We start from the raw sequence: 9,111 nt of genomic DNA, 5'->3' as shown, positions 1-9,111 counted from the left end.
TGATCGAACTGCCGCAAAGAAGTATACTAAGCAGAAAGATCAGCTGCCTAAACGGGCAGGCCAAAGAAGCGACGAATTTAGCAACAGGAAAAAGGACAAGCGCAGGTCGCACCCACAAGGGGACGCTACGGCATGAGAGAAATACACCAAGTCCACCATCCCCATACATCAAATCTTAGCCCAAGTGAAGAACAAACCTTGGATAACAAGACCACCACCCTTGAAAGCGCATCTTGAAGAACTCGTGAGAGAAGGTCACTGCACATAATTCATTGTGAAGCAGGCTATCCAGTGGATAGAAGATCGTGACACCGCCAAGGAGCCGCCCCAGAAGGTCATAAGAATTAACACAATCCTAGCCGACTCCGAGGAGTCTGGGCTGACCAGTAAGGAAAAGAAGAGGAAGATCAAACAGGCCACTGTGATCTCCCAAATCTCGACCGACCTTCCACCAGCAGAAGACGATCCTGTAATCGGCTTCCAAAAGAAAGATATGATTGGCCTTGACATGCCACATAACGACGCCCTTGTCATCAGCATTCAAATCGCTCAGGCCATGGTCGACTGAATCCACGCAGAAGAGGGCAGTGCAGCCAATATCCTGCAACTGGCGGTCATCCAACAGATGGGCTAGGAGGCAAAGGTCAACAAATTAGCTAGGTCGCTTACCGATTTTAATGGTGCAACAACGATTACCATGGGCACGATAGACCTCGACATCTACTCCCCACCTGTAATCAGCTCGCAAACTTTCATGGTCATTAATGAGGTCTCACCCTACAACGGTATTTTGGGCAGACCATGGATCGGCAAGATCAATGCCATCACTTTTGCCACACATCAAAAAATTCGTACCCAATCCCTGGGGTGGTGTCGGCTAAATGAACAGCGATCAGGCAATGGCGATAAAATGCTCCGCCCAAGGGCTGAAGAAAGGCAAACAAGCGCAGTTCCTCCCTATGAGCCAGGCGGATCTGGATGAGGTTGAACAACCGAATCTTGCTATCTTATAGCAATCAAAGCGTCAGGACCAAGCTGAGGAAATTTGCGCAGAGGTCTTTCCTGAAGAAGGATGGAAACCCAAGGAGGACATCAAGTTAATACTCTTGGATCCTGACCAGCCAGACAGGAAAGTGCGGATCGGCTCGCGCCTAAGCCCAGAAGAGAATGTGGAGCTTACCACCTTCCTCCAGAGTAACAAAGACATATTCGCATGGTTGCCGTTAGACATGCCTGATCAACCCGAACATCGTCTGTCACCGACTCCACGTCAACCTTGCCTGCAAGCCAGTGGAGCAGAAGAGACGCAACTTCACGCCTGAGTGAGTCGCTATCATCGAAGCTGAGATTGACAAACTCCTACCTACTGGCTTCATCGAAGAGGTCTCCTACTCAGAGTGGCTTGCCAATGTTGTTCTGGTGGCAAAATAAGAAAATGGCAAATGGAGAGTTTGCGTCGATTACACATACCTCAACAAAGCATGCCCTAAAGACAACTTCCCATTGCCGAGAATCGACCAACTCGTGGATTCCACTTCTGGAAATTAGTTGCTCAGCTTCATGGACGCCTACTCTGCGCTATAACCAAATCATGATGCACGAGGATGACAAGGCGAAAACTTCTTTCATCATTAAGAGAGGGACCTACTGCTATAAGGTCATGCCCTTTTGCCTGATGAACGCCAGAGCAACCTATCAAAGGCTCGTGAATAAAATATTCAAGAGCATATCGGCAAAACTATGGAGGCCTACGTGGATGTCATGCTGGTCAAAGTCCCAAAACGTGCAGATCACATCAGAAATCGTGCCGAGTCCTTCAGCTTGCTTCGCCAGTATCGCATGAAATTGAATCCAAGTAAATGCACGTTTGGTGTATCCTCCGGTCGATTCTTGGGTACCTAGTCAAGCAACGAGGTATCGAGGCACACCCATGTCAAATCAAAGCCATTTTTGAGATGAAGTCGCCCTCCACGGTGAAAGAGATACAAAGTCTGATGGGCAGAGCAGCGGCCTTCAACCGATTCCTCTCGAGATCAACCGACAAGTGCAGACTATTCTTCAAAGCTTTGAAGAAAGGACAAAGAGACAAATGGGATGAGGAGTGCGAAGTAGCTTTCCAGAATCTAAAGACTTAACTCACCTCACCTCCTCTGCTCTCAAAGCCAGTCCCTGGCGAGGACTTGTTCGTGTACCTGGTAGTGTCCAACTCAGCTGTCAGTTCAGATCTCATCCGAGAAGAGCTGGGGGCCCAATATATGATATTCTACACATCAAAAGCTATCCTCGATGCAGAGAGACTCGCTACCCGAAATTGGAGAAACTTATTTTGGCTCTTATAGTTTCTGCGAGAAAGCTGCGACCCTACTACCAAGTTCATCGAGTCATCGTCATGACCGACTTTCCTTTGAGATCAATCCTCCACAGCCCTGATGCTTCTCAATGACTCATGAAGTGAGCTATAGAGCTAAGCCAATATGACCTCTTCTACCGGGCAAAAACTGCAATAAAAGCCCAGGCTTTAGCAGACTTCGTCCCAAAATCCACCCCATCAGCCGAAAAAGAGAAGTTGGTCAACCAAAAGAAGGAAAGTTCAAATGCAGACGGGACCGCCCCAGAACCTAGCCAACCCAGAGAAATATGGCAGTTACGCGTAGACGGAGGGTCGAACCAAAAAGGAGCTGGAGCAGGGGTCGTTATCACCACCCCGAATGAAACCTTGTTGGAGCAAGCTATTACGCTTGGCTTCCCGACCTTGAACAACGAGGCAGAATACGATGCATTACTCGCCGGCCTACGCTTGGCAAAGGAGCTCTCAATCAAAAAGCTAGCCATCTACTCAGACTTATAATTGATCACGAAAATCAAGCCTCAGGTGAATACATGGCGAAGCACCCAAGGATGATCCTGTACCTTGACAAGGTCCAAGAGCTGTTGAAGGCATTTTCCACCTTCACCATCCAACAAGGGCCCCATGCAGAGAACACGCATGCAGACGTACTGGCAAGGCTAGGGTCAGCGTTGGATACCCAGTTCAGACGTTCCATCCCAGTCGAACACCTTGACCGACCAAGCATTGAAGAAATAGAGCTGATCGATACTATGCAGATCGACGAGGACCCCAGCTGGCAAGACCCCATCATCGACTATTTGATGAATTGAAACCTGCCGACGGATAAGTCCGAAGTTAGAAAGGTCCAGCAGAAGGCCGTGAGATACTACAAGCATGGCAACAAGCTCATCCGCAAATCATACTCCTGCCTTCATCTCACCTGCATAAAGTACCCTCAAACACTTGAGGTTTTCTGCATAATTCACGACGGCGAGTGTGGCTTACAGTTCATTGGCAAGCAGATCACCGCCTTTTTTGTGAAATACAAGATCAAACAACACTTGTCTACCCCGAGGTATCCACAAGGAAATGGACAAGCCGAGGCATCCAACAAAGAAAAGGCTGGAAGGTGCCGAAGGGAAATGGGTGGATGAAATCCCCGGAGTACTATGGGCTTATCGCACCACCAAGCGAAGATCGACTAGTGAAACCCCATTCTTCCTCGCCTATGGAACAGAAGCAATCATACCACCTCACATCATTGTCCCATTCATAAGTCTTGAGGTAGGCAGCGTTGATCAGAACTCCGAGCAGATGACGCTCAACCTCGACTTACTTGAGGGCGAGCATGAGAAAACCATTATCCAGGTCGCCTCCTATCAGCAGCAGTTGAAGTCTTACTATGAAAAAAGAGCTAAGTCAGACAGTTTCAACCAGGCGACCGCGTGCTACGAAAGGCTTTCATTACTGCACCAAGACAAAGGTCAAAAAAGATGAATCCTAACTGGTAGAGCCCTTATGTGTTCAGCCGGTCCGGGGGCAGAGGAAGCTACACACTAGACACCATGGATGGGAAGGAAATACCATGACAATGGAATGCTCACCATCTCCGAAAGTATTATCCGTAGTGCTTTCTCCTGGTTGCTAGAAGTTCTAAGTTTTTGTACCAAGTTATTTCCATTTTCGAATAAAGAACTGTAATCTTATGAATATCAATATAAGTTCAGTTTCTCATTCCAAAATGTCTCATCTGCCCACGAAACACAACATTTGTCTCATCTGCCCACGAAACACAACTGTGCGCCAAGAATTTTCTAAGGGAGATATCCAGGTACCTATCCTTTTCCTAAGGGAGGCAGGATAGTCACACAGTTGTCCATAAGGAGCGTCCTAAGGGAGACGCAGGGCGACGACTAAAAGCGTCGGTTTGGAGATGCAGCCCGCTAAAAAAGAGTCATTCGGGAGACACAGGGTACGCCAGGAATTTCCTAAGGGAGATATCCAAGTTCCTATCCGTTTCCTAAGAGAGGCAGGATAGTTACACAGTTGCCCATAAAGAGCGTCCTAAGGGAGACGCAGGGCGAAGACTAAATGCGTCCGTTTGGAGACGCAACCCATTAAAAAAGCGTCCTAAGGAACACACAGGGTGCGCCAGGAGTTTCTTAAAAAGGGGTCGCCATGCTTCCTGCGGGAAATATCCAGGTCCTATCCGTTTCCTAAGGGAGGTAGGATAGTCACACAGTTGCCCATAAGAAGCATCCTAAGGGAGACACATGGCGACGACTAGAAGCGTCCGTTTAGAGACACAGCCCGCTAAAAAAGCATCCTAAGAGAGACACAGGATGCGCTAGGAATTTCTTAAAAGGAGGTCTCAATGCTTCCTGGGTGAAATATCCAAGTTCGTATCCGTTTCCTAAGAAATGTAGGATAGTCATGTAGTTGCCCATAAGCAGCGTCCTACGAAAGACGCAGGGCGACGACCAAGGCATCCTACAGGATGTGCAGAACATACCTAGAGTCCCTCAAGGGGGACCTTGGTACTCGCTAACTTCCTAAGGGGAACCATCCTACAGGATATGCAGTGCATGCCCGGAGTCCTTCAAGGAGGACCCTAGGACTCACAAATCTCCGAAGGGGGATGCGCAATCAAAACACAGGCTGGTTACTCAAGCAGTTCACAAGTCAAATATGCAAATTGAAGTTGGAAAATGTAACTGAAATTTTCATAACAAACAGACCAACCGGCCAAGCTCAACAAAAAAAAGATGGTCAAATAAGACCAGTTATTCTAAATAAGAAAGCAAACTACAAAAGCTGAAAAGAAACAAAAAAGAGTCTTCATCTACTCTGAGACGCCAGCAGGAGACCTTTAAGCTGCAGCCTCTTCGGCATCCACCTGACCAGCTACGCCTTTAGCAGCTTCATCTGCCTGCACCATGACATCTGCCATAATCTTGTCTATTGAGTCCACCTCTGCTTCATCCTCTTCGGTTACCTGCTCTTCAGTTCCTCCTTCCACAGGGGGTGAGTCGGGGCAGAGCGTCTCGATGTCTACGTTGTCAATCGCATACAAGGGATCAGTCCCATCTGCGCAATGCAAGTAGCCCAACTTGTACGCATCTATGGTGGCTTCAGACTTGGATTTTTTAGCAGACTTATGGTAGGCATGAAATCTAGCCAGGAGTTTGTCATAGCTAAGTGAGATGCCAGTATTCTTATGCTCAAGAAGAAAGAAGGCATTTTTTCGACTAGCCAAATCAACAGCAGAAGAGTTGAGCTCAGAATCCTTCTCGGTAAGGGAGCTTTTCAACTCAGATATCATCGCCCTCAAATCAGACGTCTTCTTCTCTTAACAGGCCTGCTCGACGGAAAGCTGGCTGGCCAATTCAGCATTCTTCTTTTCCAGCTCGCTAAGATGGGCAGAAAGTGGGGCAACAACAGATGAGTTCTGAATAGTTTTAGCAGTAAAAACCAGTCCTTTTTGAATCAGATGGAATGTCGCTTCCTTTTGTTTTTCCAAGGAAAGGCACGAGAAAGTGCCAAGATCGCCGGCTTGACGGATGTGATCAACCAACTCAGCATAGGAGGACGGCTTGATAGGAAGTTCGTCTTGAGCAGGTCAAATACGCATGCATCCCCTACAAAGCTAGACTTGTTCACCTTGGGACCAACTGCCGACGCTGAGGAAGAACCCTTAACCTGGGCAGATGACTCTCTCACTTTCTTAGCCTCCGCCAACCTCATCTCCAAAGGAGTCAATCATGCTGGATTATGAGCAGACCTCCCGCTTCGATCTTCATCTTTTGACCGATGCAGACGACTCGAACTTCTAGGAGGAATGTCTGCATCTCTTTGACGCTCGACAAAACTAGGTTGGGCACGAGCCGCTTCACGAAGCATATCATGGTTTTCGAGCATGTCAGCAGGAGGCTCGAGCAGAACACTCTGAGTACCACGCATACCACCAACCTTCGTGCTATCTGCACCCACGAGATGCTTGACCCTGGCAGATGATGAGGGAGCAGACACCACTTGAGTATTCTCAGCAGAGGAGAGCCTTGATGTCTTCCTCGATGGAGACCCATCCTTTGCATTCGAAGAAGTAGCTTCACCTCTTGAAGATTTGGCAGCAGCCTTTCTCTTTGAGAGAGATTCAGCATAACATTCTTCCTGTTCGCCAAGCAGATCATCAGGGTCAGGACCGTTCCTTTCGACATCCTCGGCAGAGGGCAGACCACCGTCTTCCTCCCGATACTCGCTCAACAGCCAACGTCACTCGCGAAACCTTAGAGGGATGTTTAAAGCACGACAGACCTTAGCCATGTCCGGTCCAAGCTCCAATTGCTTGCTGATGTCACTCACTACAAGCAAAAGACAGAAGTTAGTCAACCACACTTCAAGAAATTCAAAGAAAAGGAGCATATCAAAAATCGCAAAGAGACATACCATCGCAATAGGTGATGGGAACAAGTGGGCCGTCACCAATGTCTCCCGCCCACCGTCCGCTGACCTCCAACACGTCGTCATGCCAAGCGTGATCTCCTTGACTAAGACCGTTGAACAGCTTGGCCTTGTAGACGCGAACTTGGGCATACCACTCAAAGTGCCTCACTTCACCGTTTGCTCCAACATGAAGAAATGGCTCATATTCTCGAAGCACATGATCGCTCGGTAAACGTTAGGAGTACACTGGCTTGGAGCACACCCCATGGAGCAGAACATCTCCTTGAAAGCTTTGATAGCGGGAATTTGAAGCCCAAGGAGAAGTAAAAAGGACGGGAGGTAATGATCCTAGCATCAGGATCACTCACATCCACCAAAGGCTCGTTATCAGTCCGAGACATCAATAGCTTGACCTGCAAGTCATCGGGAATGGCAAACGCATAAGCGGCCCGCCACTTCTGAAACTGAGCATAAGTCGTGATGCGATGCAAGTTGGTCACGAACTTCTTGCTATGCACTATGGAGCCTCCCCATAAATACAAAGGGACTTGAGAGCTTGGAGCCTTGCTACCATCTTCGAAGACATGGTTGATCAACAAGTAGCTGCAAAAAGAAAAAATTTCTACAAGTTAGAATGCAAGAAAAATTTGCGAAGCAAAAAAAAAAAAAAAAAGTTGACCATAAAAAAAAGATTTTGAACAAAGAAAAATCCAACTTTACCTCCAGCCCAAAATACGGGCCCATCATCGTGAGACCGGCCCTCGGTAAGCTGGCATCTCTGGCCCGGCTTAATCGGGCCTGAGCACATCCATTGGCTCAAGGTTCTCCGACTCGGCCGCGACACAAGGCCCTTTGCGCATCCGCAGAAGAGGCCGTCGCAGCATAAGGCCCAAAGCTTCTCGTGGACCCTTTGCTCAGAACTTGTGTTGTTCTTCCATGCTCTCCCTATGAGACCAGGTCCCTCCAAGCTTCAGCCTACATCAAGAGCTTGCAACTCATGCTCCAGCATGAATTCTCCAACTTGTGTCCACAGACCCACAAACATGAAACCCATGCTGGACTACCTCCTTGCTGCCAAAAGTAAGAGACACGAAGGAAAAAAAAAAAATTTCTTCCAAGCTAATTACCTTGGATGTGCTACAAGGACAAAGTCTCAAGCACGCTGAAAAATTCCCCAAAGTCTTCTCTCTCTCACTAATGAATTTGGAGGAGTAGATTTCTGATGTGGAGAATAATTTGGAGGAGCCCTACATTTATAAGGAGCAAAATTCCTTGACCCACAAGGAATCTCGAACCCTTTCCAATTGGGTGTTCATAAAATTGGCAAGTCAAACACCTCATCTACTCGGGAGCCTAGGTCCACGAAGGAAGCCCAGTTACAGCTGGACAGCCCAACGGAAAATTTACATCTCCTACATGCCACCACGCGCCATGCAGAAGCTGGGGCCAATTTGTGGGAACCGAATTAAATTAGACCCTATGCCAAATAATTCCTTCCATTTGGGGATTATTTGACCTAATTGGGAATTAATCAACCTAATTGGGAGTTACTCAATTTAATTGGGAATTACCCAATTAAATTGAATGTTACCTAATCAGGTTGAGAATTGATTTGATTCCTACCACAATTCCCAATTAAATGAGGAGTTACCTAATTAAAAAAGGATTTGATTTGATACCTATTACAATTAGGGATTTGATTTATTAGGGTAAATAAAATCCCTAATTAATCAAATCAATTCCAAATAGGGGAGAAATAATTCCCTTCCATCTACGGAATTATTCCTCTGAAACCCTAGCCTCCAAGACCACTATAAAAGGATAGCCACACACAAGGGTTGAGGTACGTCTGAAATCTCTACGGAAACTCTGCAGAAAATTCCTCTCAAACCCTAGCCCCCTCCTTTCTCTCTTTCTTTTACATAAGGCTCCGGCCGCCCGATTTACACATTAAACATATCCCGTACCCTATTTTAGCTATCGTTTCTCTACGGATCTATTGAACTGACTTAGGCATCGGAGGGCTTTTGGCCAACACCCCCCGGGTGTGGTCCTCTAATTGGTTTTATTTTGCAGGGAGAAAGAGGCGGCGAAGAAAAAAGGGGAATCTTTGCAACCGAATATTCTCGTGGGGAAATTTGCTCCCACAGTAACAATTTAACAATATGAGGGATGAAAAGTAAAGTTTAGTCTTAGTTCAGGGACGATTGCTACAATTTTGCCTTCGCACTTCAAATCTCCTATCAACCCTTGTGTATTTTGCTTCTCCTTTATGTTTTAGATTGCAGGAAAAACCTGTAACGTTATGAAGTAAAAGCAATTAGCTCTCTTTTCTGCCC

This window comes from Prunus dulcis, chromosome 6, assembly GCF_902201215.1.
Source record: "Prunus dulcis chromosome 6, ALMONDv2, whole genome shotgun sequence".
In the NCBI taxonomy this organism is placed as follows: Eukaryota; Viridiplantae; Streptophyta; class Magnoliopsida; order Rosales; family Rosaceae; genus Prunus; species Prunus dulcis.
This window is presented reverse-complemented; position numbering follows the sequence as displayed.